The sequence below is a fragment of the Lathamus discolor genome, chromosome 2, assembly GCF_037157495.1.
Source record: "Lathamus discolor isolate bLatDis1 chromosome 2, bLatDis1.hap1, whole genome shotgun sequence".
Lineage (NCBI taxonomy): Eukaryota > Metazoa > Chordata > Aves > Psittaciformes > Psittacidae > Lathamus > Lathamus discolor.
In genome coordinates, this window is record NC_088885.1 from 133,010,465 (window position 1) to 133,028,358 (window position 17,894).

Consider the following 17,894-nt stretch of genomic DNA (forward strand, 5'->3'; position numbering starts at 1 on the left):
TCAGAACAAAAACAGGACTGTAGTTTTCTTTAGATGCAAGCTTTAGCTGACACACAGGAAACAGTGTTTCTCGAATTCTGCAGATCAGATGGATCAATTAGGTTGCCAACTGTAAGCAGCTAGTCTTAACTGCCCACAGTGGGCTCTGCAAGTGTACAGTTCACAAGTTCTGTTACAACTGCTGCATGCAAACACTCAAACCAGCAGTTTTCAGGTACTTGCACTAGTATGACCAGCTAAGAGAAGACGAGTATTGTTTTCTTTTGGAATAGTCCAAGATAATTTTTAAAGTATAACTGTACATAATGTTTCTTTTCAAAACTTTGTGGTTTTCTCACAGATTTTCTATAAAGACTGAATTAATTGGAAAGTAGCTGGTTGGAAAGTAGTACTTTTAAGAGCTTCCCCTTTGTTTCCTGAAGGAATTTATATGCCCAAATCAGATTGCTGGCCTTCATGTCGTTTTTTGAGAACAAGAAAATGCCAGGCTTTGCTGGAAGTTGCTTCAGGGTCTCACACTGTAAGCTTTTGTTCTTTTCAATGAACAGTGGTACTGGACTGTGAGACAACCACTTAAAAGGCCTCGTTTATGCCAAAAGCTCATGCTGCCTCTGCCTCCATAGCGTTACATTATATAGTACGAAGCTAACACATCGTTAGTCTTCAGTGTAAGCCACAAGCCTCCCGTTTGTGCGTAAAAGCACTTTTAGGTTCGTAGATCCGTACTGAACGCCTGAGCCTGTTTTAACGCCGGCTAACGACAGCCGGCCCCTCGCCCGTGCCGGCGTTCAAGGTGTGCTGCAGGGCGGATCGCCAGAGGCACCGCCGTCAGGCAGACGGGCTGCACCGCGCGCCCGAGAGCCAGCCAGGCCGCGCTGCAAGAGACTGCCTCCGCCATCAGCCCTCCCAACTACGGGAAAGTGTAAGTTACCCAGAGAGGGAGCAGAGCTCCGCCGGCACAGCAAGGAGACCGACGGGACCCCACGGCCCCGGAGCTGGGCGACTGTCAGGACCGCGGGACCCGCCCTGCCCGCGCAGCACAGGGAGGGGGTGAAGAAGAGACCCCCCTCTGCACCGCCTGCTCGCCAGCAGGGTGTACCGGCTCTCAGCGCCGCAGTAAAGGAGCTGTTTCGGGGGCGGGCCGTGACTCACAGAGAGCTTCCTTGTCCTGCCCGAGCATGCTCTCCCCTACGGACGGTGCCTCGGCCGCTCCTCCCCTGCCTCCGGAGAGGCTGACTCCGCCCGCTCGGCGTTTCTCCCCGCCGCAGCGCCCCAGTTGGTTCAGCCCGGGGCAGGCGCTAGGAGTCAGCCCTGTCCCCTCTCAAGAGCCTGGGCTCGGGCTGGTCTCTCCCCTCCCACCGCCGCTGCGCACTGCCTCGTTTCGACTGGGCCCTCCCGCCCGGGTGGCGGCGGCGGCGGCGGCGGCTCCAGCTCCAGCCGCGGTTTCTCCGCAAGTTCCTGCTCCCCGTGCCCGGGGCGCGCGCACGAGGCTGGCTCGGCCGTTGGGGGCGTGCGGCGGCGGGAGGGGGGCTCTTGTGCGGGAGCTGCCGATGCCGCTGTGAGATGGCATCCTTCTGCGCGGCGGCGGCGGCGGCGGAGCGCGGCGCGGAGGGGTGAGGAGCCGCCGCGGCGGCGAGGAGGAGGAGAAAAAGAAGAAAAAGGTGGGAGGAAGGAGAAGGAGGCGGCGGTCGCAGCTGTGAGGCTGCGAGCCACGGTAAGGGAACAAAACAGGCTGTGCCGCAGCCGCTTCGCTTTGCGGTCTGGCCCGGCAGAACACGGCTGCCCTGAGGAGAAAAGCGGCTGCCGCTTATTCTCCCTCTCCTTCGCCGCCGTTCGTCGGCGGGGGAGCGGGGTCAGCGGGGTGATCTCCGGGCGGTGTGCGGGCTGCCCCCGTCACCGAGGGACGGGAGGGGGGCAGTGGGTGTGGGGCTAAAATGGCGAAGGGAGCCGTGGTAAGGTCTCGGTCTGTGCTTTCCGGTACTTCAGCTCGTCGCCCTCCCCTTCCCGGGCCCTGCTGGATCGGGGGGGGTGGGGGGGGCTGTTGCTTCTCCCCTTTCGATGCCCCCGTTTGGCATTTTGAGGATTGCTGCACTTTCCTGCCGTATCCCACCCTTACTCCTGCCCTGACGGGGCGGAGGGCCTGGCCCACACCTGGCTGGGGAGGGAGGGTCGGCGCTGCGGGGAGCGTGTGGGGGTCTGGGGTTGGGGGGAAGCAGAGGGGAGTGTGGCTGGTGTCCGGTGTCGGCGAATAACCTTGTTTATTCCTGTCTGGTGCCTTTCCAGTGAGGGTGGCTGAGGGCTGAGTCTTGACCAGTGTCAACGCGGAGTGGATTGCGGGTGGCATTTAGGGGTGGGAGTCAGTTAGGCAGTTCCTCGGCTGGCCCTTGCTTGTCTCCGGGGTGAAAGCAGAGGAGAAGGATATTGTTACGGTTCAGTTCACCTTCCTTTAGTGAAGCTTGGGAGGGAGGAGGTGGGAGCTGTTCCCCCTTCACAATGAGCTGCTGTCACCCCTCATAGTATATGTAGTGTGCCTCCCCTCAAGAGAAGAGGGGATAGCAGGGTGGAAAGTCGTTATGGCTACTTGCTCAAGTTGTATGTCTGCTGGTCTTTCTGGGTCCTCTTAATGTATGCTTTGCTGAGCAGACTGAATTCAAGACCTCAGAAGACCTATTTATGTCACTTATCTTTGTTTATGTTGTGTCAAAATGTTACAACTCTGTGTGTTTATTTACTTGGTTTTATTTGTAGTTGTCTTGTTTTTGGAACAGTGCCAGTTCTCATCCCAGTTTAGGATGATCTAGCTCTGCTTTCAGAGCTATAAATGTTTAAACTGTACATCAAAAAGAGAAAAGGACTTAACACTATCTAATCATTTTAATGGGAGCTCTTCGATGTTCGGGTGAGGCTGTAAAAAGAGGTTTTCATAGTTCATTGCTGTTTCCACATGGCACCCGTGTCATATAGAAAGTAATTGGAATATTTTGCATTAAAAAAACCCTAGGTTATGCAAGTTTAATAGCACTGGCTTACTAGGTGATACTGTCACTGACTGCTGATGGCTGGGTTATGTATATGGTCATACACATGAAAAACAATATGGCTTTAGTAGTAATAAGAAGCTCCCCTTAAAATTTGTATTCTCATTTAATCTTTGTGATACAGAAAAAAATGGATTATTGTTGGGCTGTGGTAATGCTTCACTAACTTGAGTGACTTTTTTTTTTTTTAGTTTGGTAGGCTGCCTTTTCTGAGTCTCTGTTGGTCAAGGTGTAAACTAAATTAATATTTTTTTATTGATTTTAATGCTAATAAATGTTAAAGAAACTTTACATAGAAAAAAATAGAAGGCTTTTCCTCTATTTGAGAAAAAAAAACCATTGTAAAAGCACAGTTTATCTAGACTTTTGATGCATGCTTTCAAATGGGCCAACTAGAAATACTTTAAGCTAATGTTGCTTCTGAAACTGGGCTTAGAATCCTTTTGTCACCTTTTTGGTATTTTTGAGCTATATTTTAAAGGTCTGATCCTGTAAATGCTTGTAGCTTGAGTAACTTAATACTGCCAGTAGTCTTTTCCTAATTGTATTGTAGAGTAATTCCTTTAAGTACATAATTATTCTTGAAAACATGAAGGCAATTTTACGTATTTAGGACTGATTTAATCTCTTAGCGTGGGACACCTTGTTACCAAAAGGATGTGGATTTTTTTTATTGGAAAAGTAATTTACATTTGTTGCTAAACATCAATTAACAGAGCATTGTAACAGACTGTGTGTTTTGTTAAAGGGTTGGCAATAAAGTTTAAATAATCAGCTGTCTACAAATGCTTCTTAAATCATGGGAATACTGATGAAGCTCAGAGCCAACCCTTTTGCCTGAGCCTGTGGAACCTTTGGAAGGAGGAGTTCTAGTCCTGTAGCTTTTCCTTATTATCTTTCCATGTGCATTTTGAAATTTTGTTAAGTTGGAATTTCTACCCCCTTTTTTTTGTTTTGTTTTGTTGTCCCTCTTAAAAATATGAATGTGTGTGGAGAAAGATTTCTCCTGATTTTTGGATACAAAGAAGAGTTTGGGGTAAGGATCTATAACATGAAGTTGGTATTGCAAGCAGTTTCTTCATGCTTCAGTATTCCTATGCCATTAAACCACTAAATTTGAAAACTAAGATACTATAATTAAAAAAAAAAAAAATCATGACCTAAGCCATGCTTATTGGAAATGGCTGCTGTTAATGCACTCAAACACTCATTGTTAGCTTAAATAAACCATGCCCCCCAAAGCCCAGGCTGATGCTAGAACTTTGTTGGGTGAAAGGCAGATAATGAAGTGAGAAGGCTTGGAGAGGGAATGGATGGAGTGATAGACAAAAGTGCTTGCTTCAAGCTGTGCTTAAGTGATTCTTGGAAGTTACTTTTACTTTAAGAAGGCTTTTTTGTGAAGGCTGAAGAGGGGTGAAGCTTCTGATAAAAATACCATGTCTTGTAAGCTAGGTTAGTACTGCTCTTACCTGCGCCTGCACAGTGTAACATTCATCTTAATTAAAACAAAGCAAAAGGCTTTCTAGCTCTGCATCAATTGCGTGCGACTCAGTAGAAAAACTGCTTTAGTGTGCCTTCCACTGTGAAAGTATGTAAACTGGGGAAGGGTTCCCCAGTTTCTGTGGTGGCATCAGATTAACCAAAATCCTGTTATTCTTGCTGTCTTTATGAAACTTGTAAACCAGAATTGTTCCTTTGAATTTTGAGTTAAGCGATATGCAGGGATATCCAAACTGTTCTATGACCCTGTGATTCTGTATTGCATTGGTCTGTGTACAAGTGCCGAAAATAAGAGTTGGTTCCGTTCGGGTCCTTATTTAGAGTTTGTTTTCATTGAATCAGTAGGGCACTTTCTCTGTAGCTGTTAGCTCAGATGTATCATGGTTTGCTGAAATCCTCTTATTGTGACATAAAATAGGCTTAGGTATGGGCCATTGGAAGTATCAGAGGTCTTGAAGGAAAATGATATGGCTGTAGAGAGCAATCTCTTCTTCCCTCATCAGCAGGAGTTGGAGTGTCCAGAAGAGGCATTCCAAAGGCTTGTGGAACAGTGACGTGGCATGGGTTTTGCTAAAAATTGCTACAGTACCTTCAAAAAGGAAGTTTTTGTTTTTAATTGCTTTCTATAAGTGAAAAGTTGTAATTATTGCTTCTTGGCATATGTTTTTGGTGTGTTTGAGGACCTAGTAGTTTAACCAGAAGCATACTTAAGTTTAGCTTACTTTTGCAAATGCAGTGTTGATAGTGTTCCTTTACAGAGGAACATTAGATTCCAGGGAAGCCATCAGCAGTCAAGAGTGGTTATAGTATGTCAGAATTGTTTACCTGGAAGAGCACTAGGTGTTTCAGATGTGTGTGTGTGTGTGTATACATATATATATATATTATTTCTTAGCATTTCAAGGAAAGTATGTCAGGGAAATGTTTATGCTTGTGTTATGTGTAGGTCTTAGTAACTACTACATGTGGTATGTAGTATGAAGCAATTAATCATTGCAGGTTTGCTGAGTGTATACTGATGTGGTTCTGTAACAGCAGATAGATGGCAAACATCATATTTCGTTTTTTTTTTTTTAATTCCCTCTCCCCTTAGTCGGTGTTGAGATTGCATACATTTATGCAGTTTGATAATTCAGTATTGTCAAAAAAACCCCACTTTCAAAATCCTATTTAAAGAGAATATGGATTTGGGATTTAATTTACAATTTCTACTGACTTTGAAGAGTAAACTGAAATTTACTTAGCTGGTTGTACTACTTTATAATAGCTTCCAACTAAAATAAAGCCTTTAATAAAAAATGGAGGAAGCATGTGTTTAACAAAACAGATTACGTTCTTGGGCTTTTGAAACTTCTTGAATTAATCACCATTTTTTTTTATTGCTGCAACATGTTAGAGGTGCTTATGTTCTGCTTTAAGTGACTCTAGGGTCTCAAGGTACTTAAATGTAACAAGTTTAGAAGCTTCTTAACATTCTCACTGTTAAGGATGTTAACTTGGAGGGATGTGACTAGTAAGGCAAATACTTTTTCTGTGGTGAAATTCAGCCTCAGAAGTCTAACACAAGGAATACTTCTGTGGCACATATCACTTCAGAATAATTCTTTCAAACATAAATACCTGTCACTGAAAATACAGTCGGACATTCTCTTGATTTGTCTGATGTGTGAATGGCACTGAGAATGGAAATACATGTTAGTAACTGACCTTCTCAAGTAGTTCTAACGGCATAGAATTACTCCCATCTTCTTTTTAATACTAGGATTTTAGAGTTATCTTGCTGAAAATCAAGTGGGGGTGGAAGAAAACAATTTAAAAAAAGACTAGAAGAGGATGTCACATTTTAAAAATAAACAGCAAAATAATTGTTTCACACTTTCAAGTATCTTCACCATGCATCCTGAAGTGGGCAGAAGAGAGCTCTTGTTTGCTGTGAGTACAGACAAAAATACACAGAGGTACTCTACATATATTTCTTATTTTAGGGGTTTCTAACCAGAATTTTTTGCTATAAGCATTTGACTGGAGCAGGAGATCAGTGAGAGGCGTGAAAAAGAAAGAAATGAAACCTTTTACCTGTCCCTCGCATGGGTGGGTGAAAAATAGGGGAGAACTTTGGATAGTGTGAACATTTCAAGGTAGTGAGTGATTTCTCAGTGTAGAACAAATCCAAGGAGTTCTAGTTTTGGAATAGGGAAAAGTAAACAGGAAAGATAAAGTTCATAATCTGAAAAATTGCACAATCTATTTGGTCATCAGAAATGAAAAAAAAAAAAAAGAACAGATGTCCAGTTTTGAAACACAGTGCTAGTTCCTCAGAAATTCAGTGAGATTTTTTTTGTTACTGTTCGTAAGCATGAGTTAGGACTGCTGAACATTCATCTTAAAGACTGACCCCATTTTTACTAACTGGTATGTTGGAACTGGCTCTCTTGAATTTCCTAGTATACACAATGACATTAAAAGTATCTATGTGTAAACATAAGTCAAAAAGCAATATAAAAGAAATGCAAAATAGAAGATGAAGAGCAAGAGGATTGCCCAGCTTCTCTTTTCTCTCTCCCTCAGGCTAGAGGTGTGGAAGCTGCTCTTTCTTAAATTTCAATTCCTTTTATTCCTTCATTCTTGCCACACTTTTTTTTTTTTTAAACACTTTCAGCTGCCTTCTTACAGTGTTACCTTTCTAAAAAATTACTACTGTCTTACTGAGGTAGCTGGAAAGAGTTGGGTTTTAAAGGGAAAAAAGTGTATTTTGGCCTCTGGAAGCAAATTCATATTCCTCAATTAATATTCCTCAATAATGACTGGTTGCATATCATAGAATCATAGAATAGTTAGAGTTGGAAAGGCACTTAAGATCGTCTAGTTCCAACCCCCCTGCCATGGGCAGGAACACCTCACACTAAATCATGCCACCCAGGGCTCTGTCCAACCTGGCCTTGAACACTGCCAGGGATGGAGCATTCCCAGCTTCCCTGGGCAACCCATTCCAGTGCCTCACCACCCTAACAGGAAAGAATTTCTTCTTTATATCCAATCCAGACTTCCCCTGTTTAAGTTTTAACCTGATACCGCTTGTCCTGTCACTACAGTCCCTAATGAAGAGTCCCTCCCCAGCATCTCTGTAACCCCTCTTCAGATACTGGAAGGCTTCTATGAGGTCTCCTTGCAGCCTTCTCCTCTCCAGGCTGAACAGCCCCAACTTTCTCAGCCTGTCTTCATACAGGAGGTGCTCCAGTCCCCTGATCATCCTCGTGGCACTCTTCTGGACTTGTTCCAGCAGTTCCATGTCCTTTTTATGTTGAGGATACCAGAACTGCACACAATGCTCCAGGTGAGGTCTCACAAGAGCAGAGTAGAGGGGCAGGATCACCTTCTTTGACCTGCTGTTCATGCTCCTTTTGATGAAGCCCAGGATACGGTTGGTTTTCTGGGCTGCAAGCACACACTGCCGGCTCATGTTCATTTTCTCATCAACCAGCACCCCCAAGTCCTTCTCTGCAGGGCCGCTCTGAATCTCTTCTTTGTCCCACCTGTGGCTGTGTCTGGGATTGCTCTGACCCAGGTATAGGACCTTACACTTGGCATGATTAAACTTCATGAGGCTGGCATCAGCCCACCTCAGAAGTGTGTTGAGGTCCCTCTGGATGGCATCCCTTCCCTCCTGGGTATCAACCAAACCACACAGCTTGGTGTCGTCGGCAAACTTGCTTAATCCCACTGTCCGTGTCACTGACAAAGATGTTGAACAAGACCGGTCCCAACAGCGTTCCCTGAGGGACACCACTCGTTACTGGTCTGCAGCTGGACATTGATCCATTGACCACAACTCTTTGTATGTGGCCATCCAGCCAGTTCTTTATCCACTGAGTGGTCCACTTATCAAATTGATGTCTCTCCAATTTAGAGACAAGGATGTTGTGTGGGACAGTGTTGAACGCTTTGCACAAGTCCAGGTAGATGATGTCATCCATTTTCCCCTTCTTAAAAATGGGGATTATATTTCCCTTTTTCCAGTCATTGGGAACTTCACCTGACTGCCGTGATTTTTCAAATATGATGGACAGTGTCTTAGCAACTTCCTTTGCCAGCTCCTTCAGAACCCACGGATGGATCTCATCAGGTCCCATGGACTTGTGACATTCAGGTTCTTAAGATGGTCTCGAAGCATATCCTCTCCTACAGTGGACCCAGATCTTCATTCTCACAGTCCGTGTCTGCCTTCCAAGACTTGGGTGGTGTGGTGAGAGCATTTGCCAGTGAAGACTGAGGCAAAGAAGTCGTTAAGAGCCTCTGCCTTCTCCAAATCCAGGGTAGCTAGTTTTTCTGAGAGCTTCTCGAGGGGGCCTGCATTGTCCCTAGTCTGTCTTTTATTCACTACGTACGTGTACAGTCCTTTCCTGTTACCCTTAACATCCCTAGCCAAGTTTAATTCTGTCTGCGCCTTAGCTTTCCTAGTGTGGTCCCTAGCTTCCCGGTCGACTTCCCTGTATTCTTCCCAGGTGGCCTGCCCTTTCTTCCACCTTTTATAAGCCTCTTTTTTCCTTCAGAATTTCTTCAGCAGCTCCTTATCCATCCAAGGAGGTCTCCTGGCCCTCCTGCTTCACTTCCTTCTTGTTGAGATGCAACACTCTTGAGCTTGTAGTAGGTGATCCTTGAATATCAACCAATAGTCTTGGGCCCCCCTGCCCTCCAGGACTATATCCCATGGAACCTTACTAAGCAGGTACCTGAAGAGGCCAAAGTCTGCTCTCCTGAAATCCGGGGCAGTGAGCTTGCTACACGCTCTTCTCACTGTCCTGAGGATCTTGAATTCGAGCATCTTGTGATGGCTGCAACCAAGGCTGCCCTGGAGTGTCACATTTCCGGCGAGTCCTTCATTGTTGGTGAGCACGAGGTCAAGAATGGCACCTCTCCTCTCCTTTTCAGCTCCTCTGTTACTTACTTGCAGCAGGAAGTTGTTTTCTACACAATCGAGGAACCTCCTGGATTGCTTGTGCTGGGCAGTACCATTGCTCCAACAGATGTCAAGGTGGTTGAAGTCTCCCATGAGGACAGGGGCCTGTGACTGTGAGGCTTTTCCTGTCTGTCTGTAGAGTGCTTCATCCGCAGATTCTTCTTGATCAGGCGATCTGTAACAGATCCCCACTATAATGTCCCCCATAGCTGTTCTCCCTTTAACCCTGACTCACAAAGTCTCTTTTCATTGCTCACCTATCCCCAGACAAAGTTCCATACTCTCCAGCCTATTCCTAACCTAAACAGCAACTCCCCCTCCCCGCCTGCTGGGCCTGTCTTTTCTACAGAGCCTGTAACCTTCCATTCCGACACTCCAGTCATAGGAGCCGTCCCACCATGTTTCTGTGGTGCCTGTTATATCATATGTCATAAATTACAAGGACAGGAAAATACTGAATTAGTATTGAAAATCTGGTAGAAGACTGATATTTGTATGTTATTTTAAAATAAAATCCTTGGCTGAATGTCTTGTGAGAGGTTGCTGACAAAGCGATGTTGTCACGGGATGGTGAGTAAAGCTGTGTTGTTAAGGGAATAGCTATGAGGAAGAAAGCTAGTTGGAGTCTTAACTTTGTAAGATGACAAAAAGACTGCTGCTAATGAACTGGCAAAATCTGTAAGTGATGAAATATTTGAGTAAAGGAAGTGGAAACTTCAGAGACATAACGGGCTATTTTAATGTTTGGTCATAAGTACATTTTTGTGTTAATATAGGAGACCTAATGTGTATTGGAGTGAGTAGCTGGGACTGTTTGTTAAGATGGGGTGTAAATTATTTGTTAATAAGAATCCGATAAAATTTTTAGTTGCTTTATGAAAATGTCCCATTAGGAATAGAATAAAAAGTAAACAGTGGAATGCATTAAGAATATAACATATACTGCCTTGCATACTATTTTTGTATTAATTATGTAAGCATATTTGAAAACTGCTAAATTTTACTCTTTTATGGTAAGTGGTTCTGCTACTATGTGGAGACCTGCTAACTTTATCTCTTTTACAAAACAGATTGTTGTGTTTCTTTGTATTCCATTTCTTGATCAGGAAAAAAATTCCAATAAACTGATCGAGGGGAAAGCTGTTGGAATAGTACTGCTCTTGTGCAAGTAAAATGAAAAATACTGTTTATATTTAGCATAAAAAGAAGTGATGGAAGAGAGGCTTCCAGCAGATGCCAACATAACCTTGAACAGAGTATGAATAAATTTCACCCTGTGCTTTTAACCCTGTCATACAACTAAGCAAGGAGTTGTGAGAGCACACTTTGAGTAGGCTAGTCTGTTAAGAAAGAATTCTTACAAGATTCAATTGGGATAGGCTAATACATGATTCAAAATAAAGAATAAATTGTTACAGAAACAAGGAGAAAATCCATTGCTAAGTAATAAGTGTTTTAATAAAACAGATCATACAGCTAGCACTTCAGTGAATAAGCTAACTGCATCTTTAAATACTGAGCAAGTTGGACTGCTGTTACAGCCTCTCTTGGAATTTTTTGCCCTTTCCAAGGGACATCTTGCTTTTGGAGTTGATTGGTGGTCTTGTCTGTTTTGAGTAAACCTACTATGCTGGTTGCTTCAGTTTCAAATCTTGAAAGGCCATAAGAAACTAAAATTAGATGAAATAAATCTGTATTAGTTGAGACATACACTTCAGGCTTATTTTCCTGTTTCAATCCCTTCCTGTTTAAGGAGGGGAAGTAAGAAGATTTTTTCAGATGTTAATTGACACCCCCCAGCTTAAAAGCTGGTGGTTTCAACAGTTGCTGTAGAAGACACAGGAACAGAATAAAGAATAAAACAGGGCACCTCATCATGCTACTATTTATATCCATGGGACATTCTTATCTTGAAGGAATGCTTTGTGGATTTTTTCATCTTTTCACTCTGTCTGGAAAGGTGTACAGTATAACTGGAGAAGTTACAAAGGAGGACAGCAAAGATAACCGATTTATATGGAAGACTTAAAGAATGACTAAGGATTCTTACTACTCTTCAGGCAGGAAGGCTTGTGCATTGACCATGTCATGCAGGTGTACATTATGTGGGTAAAAGATGCTGAAGATGCTTTTCACTTGTCTTTCCTCTGTATCTAATATCTACCTTCAGAAGTCCCTCAAAAATCAGGATAAGGGAATAATTTTGAAAATTGACATCTTTCAGTGGGGAGTTGGATGACCTCTGTGCAGTTTTTATAGTCACTTGGTTGTTCTCAAGAATTAGCTATTAATGCTTTTAAGTTACATAATTTAGTCTTTGGCATTTCACCAGAAAGGGCACTCACCCTAATCAAGAGTTTCTGCATTTCTCATGAACTAAAATTTCAAACACTGTTTTACTACGATACTTGTGTTTTTCTTGTAGCCCCCTGATTTCTTTGTAGCATCGAGTTAAACTTAATCTGCAATGTATTGATGTCATCCAGCACTGACCCTTAAAAAGTCAGGGTTTGGGCTCTGATAGGACCTATATGTTGTTCATTTTCATATTCTCAACTTGTCATTTTTGTGTAGTTAAATTTTGGAATCAAATTATATTGGAAAACAACAGAGCAGAGAACTCTTAAGAAGTGAGAATTATTTATCACCTGAGAGCCTTACTAGGGATCAGGTTGAATTCTCTAGCACTGTAGAGACCGAAGGGCTATTTTGAAAAATAAATGATAATGCTTGGGTGAGTGCTTGTCAGGTAGAAATATGTAAGATTAGTGCAGTCTGTGACTGGAATTAGGACAGACATGTTTTAGTGTTTTAACACTGCTGAGATTGACAGCTGGAAAGAGGGTTGTATAGCACATTTAAAAAAAGCAAATATTCAGAGAAAAGAGAGAACATGCAGTGAATTCTACTTATACCTCTTTGAGATATTTTTTGAGATACAGTTACTGAGGAGAGGTAGAGCACATCAAATTGTCTTGGTGCCGAAAAATGTGCAATGACCTTTCTTGCCATGTTAGCCTTTAATGCTGAGTAGGTTTCTCCTCTTCTTTGAATTGTCATTTTCTGCTGACTTCCCAGAACAATTGGGAGATTATTTTGTGGGGCAGTATTAATTTGTTTTCCATTATTAGTATTGCTTAGTCATGGTCTCCTCATATCCCCACAGAAACAAGGAGTAGGGCCTAACAGAAACAGCATCGCTCTTCATTAACATCTGTAATGCTGGTTTATGTTCCTTCAGAATTTGTTGGTTTGTTAATTTTGCTGTGACTGCAGTAGGGATGTGCTCATGCTAGTCAAGGCTATTATGACCAGTAAGATGGTGGTGACAGAAATGAATTCTTGTGAGTGGATTTTTATAAGATATCTGGGCACTCTTGTTATGTGCTCAGGCTGCATGTCTGTTCTGAAGCCCATACTTTTCCATATTGTTGTGTTACCTATAGAGTTAAAATTTAAAACGGAAGTGTCTAGATGTAACTATGGTAAGATTTTCTGTTTGCAGTGTAGTTATACTAAAATCTACCCATATTTTAGAGATGTATCTTGGTATATTACATTATATTGCTCTTGATGCCAGTCTGATAAACAATAATTTGTACCAGTTGTTAGGATTATCCAAGGTGACTTAGAGAGACTGTGTCTAGTGTATTACTTTATTCTGGTGGGTACAAAGGCTATTCAGCTGAATTAAATGAAGGTGAATTCAGCTGAATTAAAATGAAGGTGAAAATATTCTTCCCCGATGATCTTGGGGTCCTTTCCAACCCTAACTATTCTATGATTCCCACATGTGCTATGACTGGATACCAGGGAGAAGAGATCGCCCTTCCCTCTCCGCTTCCCAGTCAGTAAACTTGCTAATGGTACATTTAACTCTGGCATCCAGATCGTTTGTAAATATATTGAACAGAACTGGCCCTAGAATTGAGACCTGAGGAACACTGCTGGTGATTGGTTGTCAACCAGATGTAGGCTCATTCACTACAAACCTTTTTGCCTCACCCTTAAGCTGGTTCTTCACCCAGTGCGCTCTGAACCTGTGTATTCTGCAGCTGGACAGCTTGTCCAGAAGGATGCTGCGAGGAACAGTAATAAAACCTGTACTGAAATCCAGAACTACATTCACCACTTTCCCTGCATCCACTATGTGGATGACCTTGTCATAGAAGGTTATCAAAGTATTTAAATAGGACTCTCCCTTTGTGAACCCGCATTATTCTTTAAATGCCTTTCAGTAGTACCCAGTATGATCTTAGCCATATTTTTTCCAGGAACTAAAAGGCCTGTAGTTTCCTTGGTATTCCCTCATGCCCTTTGTGTAGATTGGAATAGCATTGTCTAGTTTCCAGTCAGCAGAGACCTCCCCAGACTCCTAAGACCTTTGGTAGCTGATTGAGAAGGCTCCTACCGTAATATCTACTAGGTCCTTCAGAACTTTGAGGGTGAATCCCATCGGGTCCCATGGACTTGTGAACATTCAGCAGCTGCAGCTGGTCTCTTACAATTTGAGTAACCACAAAATGGAAAGTCACTGTTTTTACATTCTTAGTCCTCTGACTTGGAGGACCAGGCAGCTCAAGGTCTATCAGTCTTATTAAAGACTGAGACAAAAAGAAAAATGAAAGCACTGAATGTATCTGCTTTTTCTTCATCCCTGTTAATCAGGTGACAATCTTCAACAAGTATGTCCAATGTTGGGATTTTTTTTGTTTGCTTTTTTTTTTTTTTTTAGGCCTCCTCTTGTTATTAACATACTTGGAAAAAGCTCTTCTTGTTATCTCCCACAACACTGGCCAGTTTCAACTCTAATTGAACTTTGGCTTTTTGTGTCAACTGGTAAACAATCCATGGTTTTGTAATCTTCCTTCAAAGCCTAACTTTGTTCCTAGAGATAATTTTTCTTTTCCCCCCTCTTGAACTTCAGGAGGAGTTTCCTGTTCAGCCAGGCTGGTCTTCTGCCCTGCTTACTTGATGTAAGACACACTGGAATTGCCTGCTCCTGTGTTTCTAGAAGGTGGTTCTTAAACACTGACCAGCACTTAAGCCCTCAAAAGCAGATTCCCAGGGTACTCTGCTAAATAGTTCCCTGAATGAAGTTTGCTCTTGTGAAGTCCAGGCTAGAAACTCTTCCGTCCTTTTTTCTCATTACACTGAAAAATTTAAACTCAAATGTTTTGTGATCACTGTGGCCAAAAGAGTTGCCTACAGTCACATCACCCATGAATCCTGTATTTGTAGATAACAAGTCTAGCAACATCTTTCCTAGCTGGCTTGCTGGCTACTTGTGACAAGAAGCTGTCTTTCACAAACTTCAAGCATTTCCCAGACTTGCTCTTCACAGCACGATGGTATTCCTGTTTGATATCTGGGGTGTTGAAATCTCTCATAAGTACAAGGACTACTCATTCATGGATTTCTGTTAATTGCCTACAGGATAACTCCTCAGTGCTTACGTGCTGGGTGGGGTATCGGTGGTAGACACTCATCGCCCTAATCCTCACCCAGTTGATCTTAACCACATCATCGTTAATTGTGCAGGCGGTAGTCAAACCTCTCACTTACGCAGAGTGTGATACCTCCACTACACTTGCCCTGTCTATCCCTCCTAAACAGCCTGTAGCTCCATCCCAGCGCTTGAGTCATGGGACTCATTCCACCATGTCTTGGTGATACCAATGATGTCATAGCTCTGGGAACTGACTGAACACTTCCAGTTCAGGAAGTGTTGACAGTGCTTTTGTGTACATTGTTTAACTTTTAGGTTGCCCTGTGTAGTCAGGAGTTAGGCTCAGTGATCCTTGTGGGTCTCTTACATCTTGGGATGTTCCGTGGTTTAAGAAGAATGACATTTTGCTTTCCAGTTCAGTTCTATGTAGGCGGTCTGTAGGTTTGGCAACTTGGAACTCCATAACAAAGTAGATATTGAAGCATCTCTAGGGAAGCTGTTAAATTTGTAGGAAGAACTAAAGCTTTTCCTTGCTGACAAGGTGTTGTAGACCCTGAGGATGAGACTGCTGTAGCTGAAATTCTATTAATGTCAAAGCATATCCTAAGGAAGCCACTGGTTTGTCTGTACTTGACAGTATGTGCAATAGGCTCAGAGAAATTAAATACTGCTGTGTCCCTTACTGTTTTGGCTGGTCTGAAGATCCACTCCAGAAAGTGTGTAGATGATAACAGAAAGAATAACAGAAAGTATGAGGACTTTCTCATAGCTTTATTCTCCTTTATTTTATTGAAGTTGGATTTTCTGATTCACATTTTTGTGTCCTTTTTTCAGTCCTCTCAGGTGCAAGTAATTTTGTTTGGTTTTGTTTGTTTTGGGAATGCTTGTAAGCTACTCCTAGGTAAAGGACTGAGTGATATTGTCAGTTGAAGATGGTTTTGTTAGTACTTTTCAGTTTTGACGGGAAGATGCAAGATGTTTTGTTGTTGGAAAAGGACCTGAGGGTCCTGGTAGACACCCAGGCACCAAGAGGCAGCAATGTGTCCAGAGGGTAAAGGTGGTAAATGGTATCCTGGGCTGCATTAGATGAAGAGTTGCCAGCAGGTTGAGAGAGGTGATCTTGCCCCTTTATTCAGTGCTGGTGAGGCCACATCTGAAGTCATGTGCCCAGTGCTGTGCTCCTCAGTACGAAAGAGACATGGACATAGTGAGAAAGTTCAACAAAGAATGCTGAAGATGATAAAAGCACTGGAGCGTGACCTCTGAGGAGGGGCTGTGATTTGAGATGTTTCATTCTGGAGAAGACTTGGGGGCACCTGATGAGTGTATATAAATACACAGAGGGTATTTAGGCAGATTGCAGTCTCTGTCCTTGGAGATAACTGAAAAGCTGTCTGGACATTGTCCTGGGCAACTGGCTGTTGGTGGCCTTGCGAGATAAGAGGGGGTTGGGCCAGGTCCCTTCCAGCTTCAGCCATTCTGTGATTTTTGTGATTTGGGACTATATACAGTGAACATCTCATATATGGGATGAGTGGTGCTAAGACCAGTTTCATTGGACTGTTGACTTAAAGAACATTTCCAGTGTTCATTATTAGGATAAAATGTGTCATACAGGTACAAGTGTTTTGCACTGCACTTATTACTGTCCTTTTAAGTTTTCCAGATCTGTTTATGTAGGTAATACTTGCAAGTCTGATGGATTTTTTTTTTTTTTTTAAACATGTATATATTTTTTAAACTCACCAATATCCAAGGAATTGGAGAAACCATTAGTAAGTAGAGGTAATGATAAAGGGATCTTCAGGAGCCTTATCATCTTGATAAGTAGCTAAGTATTCTGTTAAATAGCTTAAAGTTGCTAGTTTTCCATTTTAATAAATGGGATCTTAGTTTTTTTTTTCTTTGAGCTGGAGATCTGCATTTCAGTCCATCACTGTTTGTTTGACTGAAGTTTAAAACCAGGAGTAGGTGCCACAGGAAATAATCTGTTGCTTGGCAAATGATGGTCTTACTGCAATCCAGTCCCAAGAGTACTGCCATTGTGTGTTTCCCGTATGTGACGAGAAGTAAAATCGGTGCTTTAAACAATATTACTTTAAATGATCATCGAAAAACTGATTTCCATTTCTAACATTTTCTAATTTATTAAACAATGACATAAGCTATGGTTTGTAATACTTCTATAAATGATACTTCATAGGTAAGGACACTGTTCAATGCTACTTATTGCATCTTACAAATTTCCAAGTTTATTCTTAAAGCTATTCTGTGGTTTATGGATCTGACTGTCTTGTGCCATCTTTTACCTTCAGTTTGAGCATAGGACTGTAGCTTAAATTGTTGTCACAGGGATTCTTAAAGTTAACCTTTCCTTCCTTGAGCATGCTGTCCCAGAAGTTAGGACTGGTAATGTTGCAGGTACTTTGATAATTCTTGATGCCCATTTTTAAGACATAGTTTGAAAAACTGATAGCAAACATGCATGTTGCATGGTTCCAGTATTTTTTATATCATAATATATGGCTTTGATGTGTACTTCTGTGGTGGATAATTAAAATATTCCCCAGAAAAATTTGGGATGATTTCGATGTAACACTCAAAGACAAAAGTATAAATAAGACTGAAAATTAAACATATAGTAAAGGTGAAACCAATGAAAAATAAGAGGTTAAAAAATCAGGAAGTAATAGAACTCATGCAGGTAATAAAGTAAGTGTGATTGGGAACTGGCAGCTTCTGTTGGGGCAAAAGCATAATACCAAAAGACAAACTTGATTTAGCCTGAGAAAAAAACCCAAACATTTCAGTGTCATATAAACAGATCTATTGAGTTAAATTGAAAAAAATCTAAGACCTTCAGTGTAAAGTATTCAGATTAGAAAACAAATGTTACAGCTGTTTATCTTTACTTGGATTTTGCCTTCATTGTGTGTGGCTAGTGAGAATC

At 42.3% G+C, this 17,894-nt stretch overlaps 1 protein-coding gene across 2 annotated transcripts in view; it reads left to right on the forward strand.

Annotated features, from left to right (window-relative positions):
- Positions 1-1,417: 1,417 nt before the first annotated feature.
- WWP1 (WW domain containing E3 ubiquitin protein ligase 1) overlaps positions 1,418-17,894 on the forward strand; it is a 61,397-nt gene continuing 44,920 nt past the window's right edge. For both annotated transcript variants that reach the window (XM_065668529.1, XM_065668530.1), the window contains exon 1: positions 1,418-1,714. The gene's annotated coding sequence lies outside the window, so the exon portion shown is untranslated. The remainder of the gene's footprint in view (positions 1,715-17,894) is intronic.